General features: G+C 34.6%; 1 long non-coding RNA gene across 1 annotated transcript in view; it reads left to right on the forward strand.

Annotated features, from left to right (window-relative positions):
* The first annotated feature begins 2758 nt into the window (after positions 1-2758).
* LOC119871649 overlaps positions 2759-23022 on the forward strand; it is a 106318-nt gene continuing 86054 nt past the window's right edge. Inside the window, exon 1 of the long non-coding RNA XR_005357654.1 lies at positions 2759-2873. This is a non-coding gene — a long non-coding RNA (uncharacterized LOC119871649). The remainder of the gene's footprint in view (positions 2874-23022) is intronic.

The following is a 23022-nucleotide window of genomic DNA, read 5'->3' on the forward strand; positions in this document are numbered from 1 at the left end:
GGAAGGAAGGAAGGAAGGAAGGAAGGAGAGGGTGAAGGAGGGAAGAAGGAAGGAAGAGAAGAAAGATCCATTAATATATTTTAATGTTATAGAATTTTAACTTTAAGTTAAATAAAGTAAGATTAAGACATAAAACCATCACCAGAATTAAAAATTCAGAGAACTTTAAACTGTTCTCTGATCATAGAACTTTAATTCTTCTAGTTAATAAACAATGAATATTTTTTTACAGCATTTCTTTTATAAAGTCTGGGCAGTATACTTTCTGAAACAAACTTAGCACATTCTCAAAAAGTAAAATTTCACTCTGTAACTATAAACTTTATGTAGCATATATATTCTTTTTTTTTTTTTTTTTTAAGTAATTCTAAGCCCAATGTGGGGCTTGAACTCATGAGCCTGAGATTAGGAGTCACCTGCTTTACTGACTGAACCATCAGGCGCCCCTGGATCTAGCACTTCTTATATTAAAAATATTTTATACAATTGGTGCCCTTCATTTTTCTTTTTTTTTTTTTTGTATTCTGTACAAATCTTTTTAATCTACCATGATTATGAATTTTATGTACTATATGCACATTACCATAGATTCTTAGGGCAAATCAAATATAATTTGAATTGTGGGTTAATTCAAATGCTAAAACAGATGAGATAATGACAGAAATTCCTGTAGCTCTCAATCTGCATAAATCAACCAGAAATATTTATTCATTTATCTTGACCTGTTTAAGACCCTTCATATTCTGACCCTATTAAATTTCGAATGTATTTTTTTAAGATTTATTTATTTATTTGAGAGAGAGAAAGAGAGAGAGCACAACCATGAGGGGCAGAGGGGGAAGGAGAGAGAATCTCGAGCAGACTCCTTGCTGAGCCTGGAGCCTGGCACAGGGCTTGATCTCACAACCCTGAGATCATGACCTGAGCCAAAACCAAGAGTCAGACACTTAAATGACTATAACACCCAGATGCCCCAAATTCCAAATATTTTTTCACAAATTCACCATTTTCAAGTTTTAAGCCAGCTGGCCAGCTCCTTTTTTAGAGAACTTGTTTTAATGCACACTGGCATCCATGACTTTAATAACATTGTCCTCTCTCTTGTCACTTCCATCTTCCATTTAACCAAACCTATTGAAAAAAACCCAAATCACTGTGACATTCAATTTGTTTATTCTGCTCCCTTAAACAGCTTCACAATACACTGTGTGTGCCCCAAGTCTGGTTTATGACGTATGAATTACATATGACATATCAATTATACTGATTGATAACTATTTGTCATCCAAGCTTAGTCTGATAAGCTGACTGTACCTTCCTGAGGGTGTGGCTTGTGTCATATTTATTCTTACTATCTGACAGAAACTAGCAAGAAAATTTGATGTTTTAGGGGCAGCCCGGGTGGCTCAGTGGTTTAGCACCTGCCTTCAGCCCAGGGTGTGATCCTGGAGTCCCCGGATCGAGTCCCACATCAGGCTCCCGTCACAGGGCCTGCTTCTCCCTCTGCCTGTGTCTCTGCCTCTCTCCCTGTGTCTCTCATGAATAAATAAATAAATAAATCTTTAAAAAAAATTTGATGTTTTAAATGAGTTTAAGGACAGAAGTAACTGATATCTTTTTTTCACTGTTTCACTGAACAAAAATCCTTGAGAATGTAGCTATTAACTAGTAAAATGTCTCTTTTTAAGCACCATTTATGCCACTGCAGATTGGTTGATTTCTGCCCCAGACTTTTCTTAGTGTCTCATTTGCCACTTAAAACAATGTTAAGATGGGATGGCACCAATATTGCCCTTTAGAATGTTTAAAGAATGCTAGTAACTCAGAGTGTGAAAGAAAATTTACCTCTGTCTGAACAGTTTCTGGATGATTGAACCAACTTCTCCCAGTAATCGTGACTCCAAAGTAAATATTTATTATTAGATAGCTGCTTACACTACATATACGCATTGAAAATGTATTCAGCATGTGTGTTGGCTGAGTCCTCATTAAGTGTTAGATTCTATATTAGGTAAAGAAAATTTAACCTTGAGTAGTAGACAAAGTCTACACTGTCACAGCCACCAGAGTAGCTTGATCCACATAGTGAGTGAAAAGTGGCAAGAACTGATATCAGAAAAATCCCTTCTGGTCAAATCATGAGCAGTTGGTTGAAATGACAAAGAGATTTCTACTAGGTGTGAGATGGAAAGTCATGGCTAGAGGGGTGCAAAGAGATTTTAAATGACCTGGTATAGGTCTGAAAAATTTTCTCTTGGCTTCCGCTGTTTCTCAAGGTTGAGTTCTATTATTGATTTATTTTGAAAAACTTACATAAACATAAGTATATGCAAATGATATATTATAAAATGTGTGTATGTTATTATATAAAATTATGCACACGTGTATTTATATATCAGAGTTTTAACAGTGGTTGTTTCTAGTGATGGATTGAGAGTTTTAGCCAATCTCCATCGCTACTCCATACAGAGCTTGAGGAGGCAACCACAAACCTGCTGCAGGATCATGTCTTCATTTTGCCGCTCTGCCTCCATGTTTCCTGCATTCTACACCCATCAAGATGATCCTTCTAAGACAAAACTCTGTTGAGTTTACTACTGTTTAAAATCTATCAATAGCTCTCCATTTGCTGTCATGTGAAAACTCAGATTTTAAAGAAAACCTAAAAAGCCATCAGCTTCTTATCTCCTTTATTGTCCTCTTGGCACAATATTCAAATCAACACAATTTTCTTAATGTCACCAATATCTAACCTCCTTCTAGCCTAGACACCCATCCCTTTGGAGGAATCTCTTTTCTGTACCCCTGGACAAAGCACAGGTGTCAAATCCCCTGAGAAGACTTCCCTGTTCTTTCAAGGGCGCCTTTTCAAGGTAAGCCTATGGCATACACTGCTAACCTCTTATAAGGTGTCTACAATATTGTGCAATAATTGTCTCCTTACCTGTCTGTCTTCTTAGTAGGTTGTGATCTCTAGTGGGATTAGAGCTATATCTATAGCTTATTATCTCCAGCAACTTGCAAAGTTCCCTGCACAATATTTATTAACTAACTGTCTTGTGTTCATTCATCGATAACATGATATTGTGAGGTTCTATCCATAAGGTACTTCTCAGTAGGGGCACAAAAGGCAGCACTTATTTATTTATTTAGTCAATACTTCCAGATTAGGCAAAAGCTAACCTGATTAATAAGGAATTTGGAGTGGAATAATTTTTTAAATATTAGTAAAAATGTATTTGATGTTAAGAATTATGAACACAGACACATTTCTGAATGGACCCAGCTTTTACCTCTCCTGTTACAATTCAATTTGCATATAATGCCAGATTCATTTTCCTTCTAAAGAAGGAAGTTCTTTCCCTTGATGGAAATATTTAAGGACTCCACTTAATCTACTGCCTAATGTGCAAATTTCTTATGGTTGCATTCAGTCTTCCACATTAGCTTTCTTATCTGTGATAGTAAAGAAAAAGAAATTACTCTGTAGAACTCACCATCTGAATTTCTGCTTCCTAAGGAAGAAACAAAATAATTCACTTGGGCATATACTCTGTGTTAAGAAAAATACCAAGGTGGGCTTTTTTGCTGTGAGACAGTAAATCTTCAAGGCATTGTCCAGAAGGCAGAAGTAAGATAAAATGAAGTAAATTGCTTTGCATAACACAGTGAGACAATATTTTAGCTTATTCGGACAAGTAGGAAGGATGAGAAGATCTTGGGGGTAGCGAGGGTAGGAGAATCCTAGCAAAATACCAAGAAACTAGTTATTTTTATACAACAGGGCGTAGGGAGGACAATGCTTCCTTCTTTTAAAAATAGAACCTCCTAAACTTTAGTTAGGCACCTGACTGCCATAGTAATAGCTACATTTCCCAGATTCTCTTGCAAATAGATGTCACCAGGAGATGAGTTTGAGACCAGTGGGTTTTAACCAGACGTGTGCAGCTTAAGTTTGTTGACAGAAGACACCAGTTGCCCTGGGTTTTTTTTCTTCCCTCTTCTCAGGGACTGAGAAATAATGGACACTAAAAGCCACCCTTTGACCAAATAGAACTATCACCCCAGCCCTATTCTTCTCATCTCTGTACTATTATTACATGCAGTTGAAATAAAGCTCTATTTTACTTGAGCCATTGAATTCTTGGTTCGTTTTATTTCAGTAGCTCTGTCTATTACTAAAAAGTATTACTAATATCTAATTTTAGGACCTTTCTTATGCTTTTCTACAATTTATTCTTCCTGTTACTCCAACACTTCAATAAAAGCCTCCTACATTTTCATTCTTATGTAAGTGATTGGCATGTGCCCCCCAGAAAGGACAATTTGGTAATCCATTCTGCATGAATAGAACTTGCTGAAATTAAGAAGTAAGTAGAAGCAGAAAATTAGTCAGGTGTGAGGATGGGAAGCATAAGTTCTCTTTGAATCCCTGGAGAAATACAGAGGAAAGAATGGGTTTTCTTTTACATTCGTACTAGTAGTTTTAGTTAAAGCCTAAAGACAAGTTATCTTAGCAGAATGGAGAGCTTGAGCTTCTCACGTAAGTGACTCTTGGGTCACATTACTTTTCCTACTTCATCTCTTACTTTTTCTCATTAATGAACCCTTTGCTCTATGGAAAATAAGTACAGTTCCTTGGCTTCAGAACAGATCGTGTTCTTAGGTAGGCTCTTTTCTTCAAGCTTTGCCTCTTTGTCAACACCTGTCCCTTACCTCTCCCTGCTTTTTATTATAGTTACTCTATTTTAGCAGTCTGTTCTCTAGTATGTTTGAAGTTTGCCTATAGAGGACCCAAAATATCTAGTATGTATGTTTTAAATAAACTTAAGAGTATCCTTTGTCCTTTATTTTATTATATGTGTTGTTATTTAGTCTTCAACTTCAGGCACGTATAACTGAGGTGATCCTGTAAGTTCATAAATACTTGAAGTTTGGATAGGCCTATAAAACTTCCTACACACAATGTTAGTCATTTCATACTTCAGTGTTATTAGAAAACAAATGACTTGGATAATGAGTGATGTACCTTGACTCTGTAGCCCAGAGAGATTAATTACCTATTATCAACTACTTATTAACATGGTATGGGGAAGAGTAGGTTGCTTCTGTCCATGATCTAATTCAACTCTCTCTTCTGATAATTTGTCACTGAACTTACTTCTAACGGTCTTTAATTATGCTTTGATTTTTTATTTTTTCAGAAAATATATGTAAAGAGAATTTTAGTAAGATTATCTTCTTGTAATTCAAGTGCATGCCACAAAAAATGAAGTCAATGAAATGACTTATTTATTTATTGATAATGTCTTTTTTGATGAAAATCTTACGGATTCTGTAATAGATTCCAAAAACTAGTGATGACACTTGAGACACTAAGTAAGTAAAATGTGTGCCTTAGTCTTAAAAAAAAAAAAAAGAAAAAAAAAGAAAAAAGGGGAGTTGAGAAGAAGGGGTAGACAATGAATTACGGTTAAGCAATATTTAATTAGTATGAATTTTAGCAGAAAAATGATCATATATTTATTAAAATTAAATAATTTTCTCCATTTACATGCTCAGCTGTATATGGCCCTATTGGTAGGCAATACTATAGCTTGGTAACCCCCCTTATGTTTACTCTAATTCCTCTCGTACTTGCCTAAAAGCCTGGAAAAGGGAGTCAGTCGAGCGTAATAACCAAGTAGAGGGTCAATTAAGGTCTTAATTGCCCACTTCTTGTATTGATTCCTGCTGCCACAACTATTGAAATCATCCACATGGAGGCTGAAAATATTGGGTTAGTGTCACAGTGACTTCTCACCAATTAATGTTTTAGCCAATGTTGCAGTGGTTCTTCAGTGAGAACACAGATCCCATTTCAGCCTTCTGTCATGACCATAGTTGGTCTTATAGGACTAAAGTACAGATGTGTGAATTTCCATGCAATGGTATCAGTTAGAAGGCCAGCTTCCCCCAAGAATGTTTTTCCCCCCAATTTAGTAATGTTTCAACATCTGTAAATCCTAGTAGTCATGTTCTCCTTATCTCCCTAGCAATTTTTTTTTAATTTTTAAGATTTTATTTATTTATTCATGAAAAACACAGAGAGAGAGAGTAGCAGAGACACAGGCAGAGGGAGAAGCAGGCTCCATGCAGGGAGCCCGATGTGGGACTCCATCCTGGATCCCAGGATCACGTCATGAGCCAAAGGCAGATGCTCAACCGCTGAGCCACCCAGGCATCCCCTCCCTAGCAATTTCTTTCCTTGGAATCTGAATTACTTTTTTACCATCCAAGGGAGGTTACCCTTGAATCTGAGATCTTACATTATTCTTATGATAGAAGCTACCTCTAGAAACTAAAGGTGATTATTATCACTCTTCTTAAGGGTGCTCTAAAGAGCACTCTTTAAAGACTGCTCAGCTTCTGTTTTCCTTAACTAGAGAAAATCCTTAAAAATTTATTTTAACTTCTGATGGGATATCCCACAACTACTATTATAATTGTTATTGCAGATATACAGGGACTAGTAGAGGCACAAAAGAGTGGTAATCAGTTTTACTTAGGAAGGTGGTTTCAGAAACATATCATGGAGAAGCTGATACGTGAACTAAATATTGAAATATAAATATGCCTTGGGCAGTTTAGGCAAGGATATTGCAATGTGGGCTTATGGGAATAGGCTCAGATAGACTTTTGGAAATGTGTAGGGTACTTTTTGGAAATGTGTATAATTAGGAATTGCTGAAACTTTAAATGTTTTTTTTTTTCTCCAGTAAACATTTATTAATTGATGAGAAGAAGTGTTTCTAGAACACTTAAGAATGCTCAAATGCCATGTCCACTCAGAAAACTCCTCTAGAGTTTCCAGCTCTTACTCCACCCCACAGATCAAAACTTGTGTGGGTCTCTCATAACAAGCACTTTGTGGTCTTCAACCCTGCATCTCCCCAACTTCTGTGCCTCAGGCATCCCCAAGAGTTGCTGCCTCTCCTCAGGTATTCTGACTCTCAACAACAGCAACAACAACAACAACAACAACAACAACAACAACAAAACCACTTTCTTCTTATTCCTTTCTCCTTCCAGCCAAACAATCATCTGGTGGTGTTAGAGAGCAGGCTCTGTAACACCAGCTCTTCTTCCTTCCACACCTGTTATTATAGAATTGAATCCATACAACTTGCTGATGATTTCTGGTTTGCCTCCTGGTCTCCATTTTGGCGTTTCAGTTGATTGAAGATGCTAGGACCTCATTCCTCATATTAATTACTCTCTTTTGAATTATCAAGCCTGACCTCTGTTTTCTTCACTGAACACTGATCAAATTTTGTTAAAAGTTTTACCAATATTGGTGACTGAAAGAACTATCAATACCCTCTGTAGAGCAGATCATGATTGAGTATGGTTTTACACTTTTCAAAGCAGTCCTCATTCCTTTTGTTAAGTTATCCTTAAAACAATCCTGTGAGGAGAGGCAGAGATCCAGAGAGATGTGACATATTCCTTAAATTTAAGACAAAAAAATATTAGCACCATAAGAACAACTACAAGAACAAAAAGTTCCTGATTCAGCAGCTGAGACTACATTGCAGTGCCTTTTCTTAGGAGATTAATGTCTTTGACTCCTTCTAACTGAGTTGTATATGTTGCCCTCCATTTTTTTTTTTTTTTTTTTTTTTTTTTTTTTTTTTTTTTTTTTTAGAGATGTTTCTCCTCTGAAGTCACACACCAAGCAAAATTTAAATATATATACATGGGTTCATATAATTGATGCCAGTGTGGGAAGTTTTTATATTAGACTTAGTATTTGGCTACAAATCAGTTTAATATGATCAAAATATTTCTTCCCAGAACTTAGAACTTTGGAAAGCTTTCTGGTAAAATAGGAAGGGAAAACCTGAATCTTCAACTCAGGTTTAGGTTGTGAGAAAAGTGAGATGTTCATTCTCCTCTATTACCCACCACCCCCCACCTCCCAACACTAAAACCATCACTGACACCATCACCACCAGCATCACTATTTCTGTCCTATTTCTCAGAACCGGGGAATTTTAGGACTCTCTTACTATTTATAATAGAATGCAAGCATCAACATAGTTCTAAGGAATACTTTCTTAATCTGGGGCTGAGATTTCTCTAAAGCTACCCTAGAGCATCAGGTTGGAACTACTGAATGCAGGAAGATTAAAAATTTCCCTGGGGTCACTCCACAGTCTGAAGATTTTTGAATGAATACAGAAGCAGAAATTTAGTTTCCAAAACTGCTCTGAGCAAGCTCGTCTAGGAACTGTGTTTGGCCTGAGGACACTAACGCTCTCTCTTTATGGCCAGCTGTCCATCTTGGTTTTCCCAAGGCTGACATTATTCTAATCCCTATGGCTTGAGATCGTGGAGTTATCTTTAATTTCTCACCCTTCACTGTTGTCTGGTTCCAAACAAGCAAAAAGTCTACCTTATTTTTTCTAAGTATTTCTGATATCTTCCATCTTATATATCATTACTATTAATGTTTCTAACTTTAGCCTCATATTCCTCTGGGAGTATATTATTCCCTGATTCTTTTCTCTAACTGTTCCAATTAATCTTAAAACTCTTTCACCGGATTATTTCTCTACAGAAATAGTTTCAATGGGTCCCTAATGCCTGTGAAATAAACTCCAGAATATGCCTTCAGGATGACCCCCATTGTAAGGTTACTAACAATTAGATTTACCCTATTTTCGCGACATTATCTATACATACTACACATTACTTCCCTTTAAAATCTCTAGTCTAGAAAGATCATGTTTATTCAGTGACTCTTAAATGATATATATGTGCATATGCATATATAGGTACTTCAACCAATTTTATTTTTACCCTATTTTTCATTCTTTGAATGTTTTCCTTTTCCTTGTGCATTATTACAGATCTGCCAAGTTTCAATTCAAATGCCACTTCTTTTTTAATTATTTCCTGATTATTCATCATTCAATTTATGGTTCCTTATTCAACTTTTATATTATACTGTTGTATGTGTATATATGGAATATTTATGTCCTGAAGTCTCATCTCCTCATTTAAATTGTAAGCATATTAGAAATTGGAACCAATAATGTAGACTTCTTTGTGTGCTAACATCACTCAACCTGATATTTTGAATTCCTTAATACAATTGGAATCAAGGTAATCTTTGTTTATTCCCTAGTAGGCTGCCCTGTTTCTAACCTCGCACAACATTTGAGCCCATGACAACTTAGAGGATAAATGGGCATGTAGTTTTTGTTGTTATAGTTGGAAATGAAAGCAGATGTGTTATTCAGCATTAGTTTTTTTTAAACATTCATTTACTGATTTTGATATCCAAAACATCTTTGAACATTTTGAGAGTTTTTTTAGCTTCCTGAATTTTTGCCATGTTTTTGAAAAGCTATCAAATCTTCAGTGCATGCATCCTTCAATTGGAATGTACAAATGTTTATTTTTAACCTTCTCTTTGTCGTTTCTGATCTCAGATTTTTATGTATAACTTAAATGCAGTAATATGATAAATGGCTTATATGATCTATTTATTGGATAAGCTACATAGCAAATCTATGTAAATCCATATATTTCTAATAACAGATTGGTACTTAAAAGAGCCAAAATCCCAGTAAATGCAAACAAAAACAACTCCAAAGATTTGTTTTGTACCATTTATTTTCAATGTGCTTTAATTGCACTGGAACTTTAATTGAGCTGTAATTGCATTTTATTGCACGCATTTGTATGAATTAAAAAATACTTAAAGCTGAAATGTGGTGGATGAAACAATTTCATGCATATAGTGGAACAGTTACCATAAAGAAAAGTTTTATCATCTTTTTTATAGTATCACTGTCAGGCACTTTAAAAGTTAAGCTTGCAATCCAATCGCATTTTATTCATCTGTGCTTTTATTTTTCTGAGTATCCCCATTTTTTACCTTCAGACCTCCTTAGTTATTCTCAGTTCCCTATTTTGTGCTGTGGGGGTTGAAACATTTCTGGGTTTCCTCCTCCCCTGGCTTTATGTTGGATTCAGCCAGTGGGAGGCACTTGGAACAGAGGAAAGCTACGAGGAAAGACTGGTCTGGATGTTTGAACTCGCAGTTCTGTCCTCCATCCGTACCCTTCCTCTTGGCTGTCTCTCTCCCACAGATGGAACTCTGGGAGGCTCTCAGAAACCATGCACCTTCTCTTTGTCCCTTCTGCTCAAAGGTGGTCCTGGCTTCCTGCTGTTGCTAATTCCTGGGTGTTTCTCTACCTCTTCTTGGTGTCCTTAACTTCACCTTCACCTCTGTGTAAAGTCTATGCAACTCACTTCATTTAAACACTTTGAAGACCATCTGTTTCCTGCTGGGAGCTTTAACTGATACATCATCCATACAAATTTATAAATCAGCGTCTTTTATGTGTTTTTAATATATAATAAAAGACATAAATGGCATTCAACTAGGAAAAAATTAACTGTTTATTAGATATAGCATGTGATATTAGTCTCCAGACTAAACCCTCACCTCCTTGTTCATTAAGTACCAATTAAAATGTAACTAGATATAAGTTTGTAAAAAGTGTAGGTTTCAAATTCTCACTGTTGCTTAGGCTGGATTAAGGGTTCTTCTATTATTAATTATGTCAATGTTTACTGATTAAGTTGGCTGGTATGCCAATTCTGTAAGAAAAGGTCCTATCCCTGAGACATGGCTAATTGAATCTATATTTGAATTAGACAACCATGAAAGCTCTTGACATATGACACAGACTTTTCAGTTGAAATATTTTCATTTTCATGACTATCTGTCGAATTTTGGTAAGATATACCTGAAATTTATCTAAGAATATCGTTTATTCCTTGTTTTTTTTTTTTTCCTCTTTAGAATCTCATCACAGTTTTTCAACTTGCCATGAGTGTACTCTAAGACCAGATTTCTTAAGGTCTCATAATTATTCTTGTTTGTTCCCTCCATATTTATATATCTAATGGGCCATCAGCTACTCTCCATAAGTTTTCAGCAGATGTAGCATTATTTTCCCAGGTTCAATATTTGCAAAGCAATAAGCAGTTTATTGGCCATTTCTAACAAGGAACAATTCCTGAAATTTTTATACATTTTGTTTGCAGAGTTAGCTAAGATCTGCTCAGTATGCACAGCCATTGGTGATTTCACAGCCAGGCACGGATAGCAACTGTTGAAAAGAGTCTGCCAAAGCAGGTTATGTTAGAGCTTAAGAGATGAGACTTAAAACTGAGATAGCAAATGACCTTTATTTAATATTAAACTATTTAATTTCTATTTTTGTCTACACTTATTATAACCTATGAACTATAATAATAATGACTGATGCTTTACTAAGGGCTTAGCGTATGCCAGGTACTATATTGTGTTGTTTACATTACCCCTGTTTATACCTACTATTTGATGCTATTAACAATAAAATCCCCAATTACAGAAAAAGGAATCAAAGATTAGGGTAGTTCAATAATATACCTGTAGTCACCCAGCTGATATGTGGTGAAGACATATTTCAAATGAAGAATATGTTAACTGCAAGCCTCATAGACTCTCATAAAACTTCCTGGGACCTTTCCATAATGCTAGTGAGTGAAATTATAACATAATCATGTATGTATTAATGTAACAATTTGGAATATATTTGACCAGAATGAATATACTTAGGCAGGTATTGAATATATTAGACATAGTTCTTTTTAAATTTTATATATGACAAATAGGAATAAAGAATAAAAGAAGAATCTAATTAAAAAATAATTAATATTCTTTCTAAAATTGTATCAATTTTTTATTACTATTCAAATATTCTTCTTCAAATTGGAATATAGGTCATAGATAGCATTTTCTATTTCTATAAAAATACAGGTTGCTGCCTCATTTTTCCTCCTCTAGCTTTTCATTTCTGGAATAAAGGTCTTTTGCAATATCAAGATCATCTTATATTCATTAGAAAAAACATATGTGATATTGTAAATGTCATTTATGTCAGCAGCAAGTTATTTTTTTTCTATTCGCACTTATGTGGGGCTTTAATTTATCATGTCATCTACCATCTGGCTTTCAGAAGAGATTTTTATTACATTTTAATAAAAAGCATATTGAAGAAAGCAATTTTTTGTTGCTAAGAAAAGTATATACACTTTTTCCATGGTAACTTTTCAGTTGTAATTATTTATCATTTAGATTTTTAGTTAGTCTTTTATATGCACATGACAAAACCCATACAAAAGTCTTCTAAGAAAGTTTAGGGTCATATTATATATAAGTTACCATATTAGATATGATACTGTTGGATTAAAGGTATTTTAAATTTTTCAAAACTATTTTATTTCTATCTTTATAAATCTTGAAGTAATTAAATGCATTTAGAAAGAAATAGAGGTTGTGAGTGTATCTTCTTTAAAGCTTTAACAATTATTTTCAAGTTCTCTATATTTCTTTTTTTTTTTATTTTTATTTTTATTTTTTTTTATTTTTTTAATTTTTATTTATTTATGATAGTCGCAGAGAGAGAGAGAGAGAGAGAGAGGCAGAGACATAGGCCGAGGGAGAAGCAGGCTCCATGCACCGGGAGCCTGATGTGGGATTCGATCCCGGGTCTCCAGGATCGTGCCCTGGGCCAAAGGCAGGCGCCAAACCGCTGCGCCACCCAGGGATCCCAAGTTCTCTATATTTCAAAACATAATGCTCCTCAAAGAGAAGACCCTTTCCAAATCTATTATCTATTGTTCCCTCAATGGGAATAATCAATATTGACTCACCCCTAAGGAATCAGGATTAGATCATCTCTTTAACACTGGAATTTCCTGTAAACAAGACCTCCATTGTGAATAATCTATGGATGGATTCATGAGTAAAGTGGGAGTTTAGTCACCCAAGGCCAGCTCTATTTTATTTTAATGCATCTTCCTCTATAAAATGTTATAGATTTATGAAAATGCATTGTTCCAGCAGGATCTTTTTTCTACTTAGAAAAATATTCATTGTGGTATTTTTGGACCATAGTGCAATGCCATCTTTTCTACAAAAATGAGTTGCCTGGTCTCTCTATATTCTTCACTTTGGTCTCTTTCAACTCTGATGTCAACACAATTATCTTATTAAGGGAAAACACAAAGGAAATATGAACAACATTCATAGGCTGTCCTGGCTTTATTTATTTATTAATTTTATAAAGGTAAAGAAACTGAAAAGAAAGTGAAATCTCTGGAACTTCTGACACATTTTTCTAACACTTCTCATTTGCTTTCAGTTCTGGAATACCGTGAGATAGTCAGATAGACATTGGTGAACCTTTGATCTCACTGTATTTAATTAGGGAAACCAACAGGATCTTTTATGTTTAGAGGCCAGCGATGTGTAAAAAGCCATGTTTAATGTGAAGCCTGACAAATTGCGGTGAGTATTTTTGGACAGCAAACCTTGCAGGCCCTTTGTTGTCTGTGCACTGTCAGCTTTTGGCTCAAAGGGAGTGGATTAACATAAAAAGAGAATCCTCCATTCCTGGGGCATGCCTGGAAAGCATGAATCTGCCTCTTTTGATTCTTTCTTTCTTTCTTTTTTTTTTTTTTCTGAGCCATGTCAGGTACAATATAAAACCATCTACAATTTATAGCCTTTAGCTTTTTTTTTTTTTTTTTTTCTAATTGGCTTTAGATAGGTAGCTATCTACTCAGTGCTTGTTTTCTCTGGGATAAATAATATCTATTCCTTCTGTCTTTTAGAGTAGTCTTCCAAGATTAATAAATTAATGAATTTTCTCAGTGATAATACCATATCATATAATACATACATATAATACATACATATAATGCATATAATACACCAAACTTTTAACTTATGTGTGTGTGTGTGTGTGTGTGTGTGTGTAATCCACAGGTGAGCTGTGAAAAATATTCTTTTTGGGAAATTTTAGGATAAGTTATGACTACCAAGTAATGAGATTAATTTTTTTTCAGGTCAGGGGAAGAGTGTGTTTGTGGTATTTACTGATATGGTACCTGAAAACTGAGGCAGGACCTCTAAGTTTCAATTCCTATTAATGACTGTGGAAAGATTCAGGATCTAAACACACATAATCCCTAAATTGAGGATTATGACAGGACAGCTTCTGTCAGATTTAGGTATTATAATCTTTGCCCTTCTGGCGTGCTCTGTTCCCTAGAGTCATTTCCATGGGGGCATCTCCCATCACACCCCAGGATGTCCTCTCATATTCCTGGGAGTATTGCCAAGGAATCAGTGTTATCTCTCAAACACTGAGAGGACCTATCAACCTCAGGCCCCCGACACATCCTGGAAACTTTGTTTCCTCTGCTTTAGTATTCCATCGCTTCATAGGCACTGATCACACTTTCGAGCATGGTCCTTCAATGGTTACAAAGCTTAAAGTTCAAGTTATCTACAATCTAAGAAAGAAATCTGCTTGCAGTAAAACTAGAAACTCCACACCAATCTCCATTCTCACTATTATGCAGATAAGCTTTCCAGCCATCTGGTCTCCCAGGTTCCTGGATGCCCAACTACATTTGTCTATGATTTACTTTAGTATTCTGTGCTTTGAATGCACATTATACCTGCAGAAGCAAGAGGAAAGACATTGAATATTGACCATGTATTGCCCTTTTTGTATTCTCTTTTTCCTAGTATAAGCCTAGCTGAAGAGGGCCAGGGTATGCAAAGACTCCCTATGTTGAATCATTAGAGTGTTACGCTATTCAAACTTGGCTCAGCTTTCCATGATGTGTGTAAATGCCCAAGCTTTCTCAGAAACTTCTAGACCATTACTTCCTGGCCACTCAATATTCTCATCCTTAGTACCCCATTTGGTCAACTATTTGTGTGTGTGTGTATATATATATATATATGATAGGCCATCTGTGAAGATATTCTTTTTTTTTTTTTTTTGTGAAGATATTCTTTGACCTCACCTTACCTCCATGCTCACCCAATCCTTGCATATCTAAAATTAATTAACATATTTACCTGTTTTGTTTTTCCTCCCCCCCTTTTCTTTAATGTTATGTCCCTTTTTCTTTTGTATGTTATTGATGATACCCTTCCTCTTTTTCCCTCCTCTTGGCTTTCTCCATTACTTATTCTTACTTTTTATATTTTCAATATCTTTCAAAATAAATTTTTTATTTTTCGCCTTTTTGTCTAACTAGATATCATTTGGTTCAGCTTGACATATATTTAAATACTCAGCACATGCAAAATGACTTGCTATGTGGTGTAGGATTTCTAAGCAGCTTACATTAGCTTGAAAATGTCTTTCTTTGATCTGGCTCATGCACTTTTCAGATTTTCTTCTTTCCTACATCTCTGAGTAATATGGAAATCTTTGCACTGTGTTCAGTTTTTCTTCTAAAAACTCTTTAGCTCATTATTCTTAGGCTTTAGGCCCTTCACCAAATGAAACTACATTGAAAGTCAATAATGACCTCCTTCTTAAAAAAAAAAGAATGCCTACTTTTTGGATATCATTGTGAAATATTTTTCTACTGCACATGACACCACAGAACAGAGGTTATATTTAGCACTATTTTTCCCCCCTCAATTTCTGTGAAGGTGCACATTCTTGTATCTGTTTCTACTGCACTTGCCACTCTTTCTTAGTTTCTCTACAGTTACCTTGTTTTCCCCAGTCCCCTCCACTGGTACTTTTTTTTCTTTGATATATATTTTTTAAAGGCATCTATTTATGCTACTAATTCCTTCCTTTTATTCCAAGGATTTTCTCTGGATTTTATCAACCTCCTCATAAGTGTGAGGGTCTAGCTATCATTAGACACAGGCTTATCTGCCTGTGTTCCTGTTTGGCAGTATGGCTGTTCCTAGGCCATTTTTGATGAGTCTGTGTTAATCTGCCAATTATGCCCCAACCTCAGCTCATTATTTTCATGGAAATATTCCTCACTCATATTTAGCATCTACATTAGTGATATTACTACAGCCTCTCTCAAAGAGACCATTTGCCTCTTGTGACAAATGCATTCCATATAAACACAGATATGATATGGTTGTGCTCACAATTATTTTATTTAAAAAGAAATATGTACCTTTTCCTTTTACTCAAAGTCATATAACTTCAGAGATGGTTTATTTCCCTATTATTTATCTAAGTTCAAAAGAGAACTCTGAGGCTTTGCAGAAGGAAAATTAAATATCTCTGAGTTAGTTAATGGCTAAGGTAGATTTAAACCAAGTTCCCCTTGCTCCTAATCTAATAAATCTAATGCTCTTCTACTGTCATAGTTTATGAACTTGCTTCCTATCTTCCTAAAGACTGTAATAGATCCTTTACTCTGTCCCATTATTTGGTTTATTAGACATTTATCTGATGCCTCTTAAATGTTGTACATTGAACTATCCTTACCATATTGTGTATAAAATGTCATCATCTGCTGAAGAAAAATAATGACACCACATTTTTTAAAAATGAAATTATACTTCCTCAGAAAGGTGCTCTATGACCTGGTTTCAAGTCTTTTCAGTTTCATTTTCTACTAGTCTTTCCAGGTACTACCCCTCCAGGCTCATTCAAATAATCTGTCCTTTCATGACACCATGAAAGCTCACAAGTCAGTGTCTTTATTTGTACCCTGTGTTCCCTCAGGGTCAAATGCCTTTTGTCCAATCTTACAAAACAGTTTCCCTTCTTCCTTCAAAATGAAGTGTGAACACAATTATAGCTAGGTGGATAAAAGATTCTGCTTTTGAATCACACAGTTCTGGGTTAGAGTTCTGACCCTGACACCAGCAATGTGACCTTAATTAGTACTGTAACAATGTTGAGTGAGAGTTCAATTATTGGTAAATGGCCTTACTATCTTTTACTTGTTCAGAGATGTGTAAAGATTAGGTAAGATAGTATATAAAGATCTAGCATTGCTATTGTTATTAGGTGTAGAATTAGTAATATAGGAAGAATACAAAAAAGAAGAGGAAAATTCTAGAAGAGGGCATTCTTACTGCATATGACCACTTCTTTAGAATTCATCTGACCTTTTTATAATTCCTAATGCATTTGTGTGTGTGTGTGTGTGTGTGTGGCCTGTTGAAGTCCTTCTTACACATTTTGTTTAACGGGGCGTATGGGTTTCACTTATTGAACTTAAGTAACTTAAATTCAGGGACAGTATTTTTATTAAAATTTGAATCTTCTTCAATGCTTAATATGTTATCTGTTTATATAAATAAACATTACAATAATTAACACTTGGCAGCTTGGACAAAGGACTATAGGAATTCATGGCCTGCCTTAGGAAAAGGGGGATCATACCACAGACCCAGTCTGTTTATATAGTCAGAATACTTTCCATCTTATATCATAGCCTCTCTTGCTAAATATTAGAGGAAACAAAACCAAGCTGACCACAGAACAAGGAGTGGTTGGCACAGTCTCCTCTCTGCAATTGATTTATGATTGTTAGGTAACACTTTTCTTAGATTCCTCAGCTGGATAAAGATAAAAATATTAACTTAAGCCAGTTAAATCCACATAGAGTTGTGCTTTATGCACAAATATGGAAAATTAAAGTGCCTAGATGCATTAATTTGAGTAAATAAGATTGCTTATGCTGGAATTATCAATTATTGGTAGCTCTAGAGGCAAGCTATGCTTACTTCATGCATATATACCTGAATTTGAGGCATATATAATACACATTTTAATATATATTTTAATATATGAAACTGGCATTTGGTCTTGGGATTAATACCCTCGTGTTTTTTATTTAATGAAATTGGTTTTTAGAAAATATCTTTGAGATGTAAACACAAATTCCACTTTTTATACCTTCAAAATGTATTATACTTAAAATGTGGATTGAGTAGCAATTATCAAAAAAAATGTGTAGATTTTAGCATCTATGATCTCTTCAGATTTAGTGTGTGCATTTTAAGGTTTCAGGTATGAAAGGAAACTGTATATTCAAGAAAACTTTTCTCCTTAATAAAAATTTTTTGATTTACAAATAGACATTTGGGGGAAGCAAGATATGCACTGAGTCAATTTTTAAGGATCTGTATAAATTAATAACATATTTGGCAAAATTAATTTCCTCAAAATGTGATAGTTTTAAATAATGAGAAGAATGACAAATATTAATGATATCATTGTCTCCAGATGCTGATTTCAATTTTAGGTTTAATATTTAAAATTATATTTATTTTGTCAATGGAAATGTTCAGCTTCATTGTGAAGCAGTCAAATTTGATAGGTAGAATATATTTAAATTAACCTTTCTTGCATTCTTTGTTTATAAGTCATTAGAGTACTTTATTTTTTCAATGTTTTAAAAGATTATTTATTTATTTATTCATGAGGGACAGAGACAGAGAGAAGCGGAGACACAGGCAGAGGGAGAAGCAGGCTCCATGCAGGGAGCCCGATGTGGGACTCGATCCTGGGACCTGGGATCACGCCATGAGCCGAAGGCAGATGCTCAACCACTGGGCCCCCCAGGCGTCCCATAGAGCACTTAGGTTTTAAATTGAGTTCAAGTTATCTCAGGAATGTCCCTGATTACAAATGATTTTTCTTCAGCAAGATACCAATAGTGATTTCTTAGATTTTAATTTGTTTCAGTTTGCCAAATATTTTCACATTCACCATCTCATTCTAGCACTAGAACAGTACTATGAAGGATTTTTTCCTTTGAATAAGTAGGGAACCCAAGGCCCCTGTGGTTAATTGATTTGGCCAAAGCCCCAACTAGCAAGTAAAGCCATATAACTAGCAAAACTTAGATTTGAGATATGATTCTTATAACTTAACATTATTGTTTATTCAATCAGCCTTTCATTTGTTTAACAATTTCTTTTGTGACCAAACGACTACTTTAGGCATGATTATATGAAGAAAACAAAACAGATAAGGTCAGTACTCTCATGACATTTATATGCAGACAAAGGTGGAAAGATAATAAACAAATACCTTCAAAAAGAAAATAGTTCCACAAACATAATAAAACTGAATAATATGATAAAGGGTGACATATTGACATATTGTCTACATATTGACAGTAGAGCTATTTTTTAATAAGAGAATTCCAAAAAAAAAAAAGAGAATTCCAAAAGACTTCTATGACATGAGATGCCATTAATGGGAAAACAAACAAAAAGCTGTCTATAACAAGACCTAGAAGAGGGAATAGTTTAGTTTATTGTTAAGTGTAAATGTTCTATATACTAATTGTATATTTCCCTTTGTGTACAATCTAATATGAAGGCAGATAGAGTATTCACACACATATAGTCCAATAACTGAATAAATATGTGGTTTATTTCTCTATCATGTGGTGCAACATGCAACAGATTAGGGCTTAACATTATTCTCTCACAGCCTCTGAGAGAACCTTGCTATAGTTTAGACATATTAATAAAATTAAAATTAATTCTAATGGAACAATTTCATAAAATTTTGGGACTCATGTTTTTTTGCCTACAAACATAGGATTACACCAAAATATATACAAAGAAACCTTTGTTGCTAGTTTCCCCTAGTGAATATTAGAAAGGTTGCCTTTAAAATGTTAAGTCACAGAGTCATGGAACATAGTTTCAGAGTAAATCTCAGAGGTCATCGAGTCCAAATTCCCACAAGGTGCAGATATATATGTGAATCCAATTAAATTGCTTTCCAACAAAAGGCCTTGAAGATTTCTTATAATCCTTAACATGAAGCTCAAAGTCATTAATATGACTTAACAGCCATACATGGGAAAGGATATATAGTCATGGCTGACTATATCTAAATCCCATTGATAAGCCCCTTATATGATACCTAGGTTAGAAAAATATGTCTTCTAAAACTTTAAGGGATGTCAGTTTTTTCTTGCAACAATCACTAAACTATTAAAAGACACACACACATATTCTACATTAGTAAGAAAATAATGACTGAGCATTGAAAAAAAATTTTTTAGGGGTGCCTCGTTGTCTCTGTCATTTAAGCTTCTGACTCTTGATTGCAGCTCAGGTCATGATCTCAGACTTGTGGGATAGAGCCCTGCATCTGACTCCACACTTGGCAGGGAGTCTGCTTGAGATTCTCTCTGCCCCTCCCCCAACCCATGTGCGCGCACACACACTCTCTCTCTCTCAAATAAATCTTAAAAAAAAAAAAGAAAATTTTTTTTAAAACAAAACACTTCTCTAAGGTTTAAATTCTTCATTTGAAAAATGAAGATTCTTTTTTTGCTTTCTTTAGGCAAATAATCATTTACTTATCATCTATTTTTTGTCAGATGTTATGATAGAATAACAGTGCCATAGTGAACAACCTAGTCAGGATTTCTTCTTTCATCAATTTTACATGGTATTTACACTATCGTGAGGGAGACAAAATATACATGGAAAAGAAAGGATTCATTAAGCAAGTTTATATGAAGGAAATAAATGTTTATGAAATAGAGAAAAGCAGACTGCTAAAGGCTAAATGGAGAAGAAGTGTAGGTTGCGTCATAATTGATGTGAAGAACCAGCAGGGGAAGGATGTCACCCAGGGAGAGAAATACCAAGAGGAAGTCTCAATGTGGCAAAGAGCTTTGTGCTCCCTGAGAAGTAACAGAAAGTGAGTGTGTTAGGAAGCTAATGACTGACTGAATGCTCTGTAATTTCCTAAATTACAAAATTTACATATTTGTAAAATGATGACTCAGATTGTGGGTAATTGATTAGGAAGCAAGAATGGAACTGGAAAGACTAGGTCAATAGCTACTGTTATTTCTGGGGATGGACGATAATGGGGAGGAGGCTGATGGCAATAGGTATGACATGTGGGTAGATTTGGGAAACATTTTGGAAGTAGAATCAACAAAAATTGATATATAAATAAGGAAAAGCAATTTACCAAATAGGAACCTCTGACTTCGGATTTTGGTAAATAGATGAATAGTGGATCTTCACGAAAGGGTGTCTTTTATCTTTTTCCACAACAACATATTTGTATTTCCACAATAACAATGTATTAAAAAAATACATTGTATTTTAAGTACATCACTAAACTTTCTGTGAGGTGATATAGTTTCTGGTTCTGGATTTGCTCTAAAGTCTGCAATTTGAAGTAATTATCTCATACCACCAGCCATTTATTTTCTTGCTAGAGCTCATGTAGATATGAAAGTCCACATGATTTTGAATATAACTATAATTCCATTCATTCACCATCTGTTTCTTTGAAGAGACTCTATTTTGTCAAAATTCATAGAAGTAAGGATAGATATGTCTTCTGTGAAAGATAGGTTTCAGTGTTCCTGAGTGGAAAAAGTTTGTAATAGATCACAACACTATAATTTTATCATAGCTAAAAGACAGAATTGAGACTACAGACCCACACTTCCTAAATCCATATTCGGTATTGGTTCTGGATAAAACTATAAGCGTATTTGCTAATTTAGGTTAATGTATCAATACATGAAATGTCTCTCTTTCCATGTGTATATATCCCCATAATTTTCACCTGATTTTTTAACTTACAGATTACGTATTGCAAACCATATCAAATATATTAAAATCTATTTCTTGATTTTTAAGATAGTATCATTTTCTATATGAGAGCTTTTGAAAATTAAACTTTTGGTTATGACTCAAAAAGAAGCAGAAACCTCTACATATGTAAATATTTGAGTTACTCTTTATTGCACTGTTTAAAAGCATACTCTTTATTTTTGTAGACTGTTCTAAAGATGCAGGAAAACTGAAAAACGATGTATTCAGTTACTTGATATTAACATTTCAACATCTCTTCATCTATATAAGAGAAATAAATTAATGATCTACTAAACCAAGAAGAATGTATAGTTGATTGTTGGAGTGTATACTTGTCCTCCAAATTTTGTTTCATTTTATCTCCTTAAATAAAATAGGTGCTTTGAATACCTGTGCTTCAAGTTTCAGACAATCTCTTTGTAATGTACAGAGCTCTTTTTTTTTTTTTTTTAATGTACAGAGCTCTTGTGAAAAACTTACTTAGGGAATAATGTAGAAGTGAAAAATTCCAAAATGGTATTTTGATAAATTCATAAGATGAACTTGGATATTGGGGGGAAAAACGTCTCTAAGAGATTTTAATTTTATTACAATTAAAATTTATTCCAATATAAAGAAAATATATTATAATTTTATTTTAAACCTAGTATTTATAGTTAATTATTTGCATATATTTATTATATATTTAATTATATTTTAGTGTTTTCTCAGCTTTATTGAAGTATAATATACAAATAAAATATATTTCAAGTGTACTATGTATACTTTTGGAAATGATTACCACAGTCAGATGAATTAACATATCCATCACCTCACACAACTACCATTTTGTATGACTGTAGTGAGAACGCTTAAGATCTATGCTCTTAGCAAGTTTCAAGTACACAACCCTGTGTGACATACTGTAGTCACCATGCTGTATATTAGATCCCCCAAATCTTTCCATCTCCCATATCCTCCCAACCCTGGTAACCACTATTCTAATTGTACTTAACATAATGTCCTCCGGCTCCACCCATGTTATTGTAAATAGCAGGATTTCCCTATCTCATGGCTGAGTAATGTTTCATTACATACATAACATATATAAATATGGCATCATCTTATGTATTCATCTGTCTGACTTCATGGAATTATCTTTCTGTTTTTCTTGAGCTTACCTAAAACAACCATTTTGCATTCTTCATTGGGCAAATTGCAGATGCCCATTTCTTTGGGGTCAGTTACTGGAAAAGTATTGTGTTCCTTTGATGGTGTCATGTTTTCTTGATTTTTCATATTCCTTGAAATCTTTCATTGCTGTATCCACATATGAATGACCAGTCACCTCCTCTAGTTTTTACTAACTGGCTTTGGGAGAGAAATACTTTCTGTCGGCCCTGCTAAAGATCCCAAGGTTTTTCTAAAACTTTTCTGTGAATATGCCTGCTCCAAACGTGTTTCCTCTTGGGGGTACTTCTTGTAGGATTGTATGCTTTCTCTCAATCATGCAAAGTTAGGCCACATGTTGACAGCCTCCCATTCAATTT

Source organism: Canis lupus, chromosome 4 (genome assembly GCF_011100685.1).
Source record: "Canis lupus familiaris isolate Mischka breed German Shepherd chromosome 4, alternate assembly UU_Cfam_GSD_1.0, whole genome shotgun sequence".
NCBI lineage: Eukaryota > Metazoa > Chordata > Mammalia > Carnivora > Canidae > Canis > Canis lupus.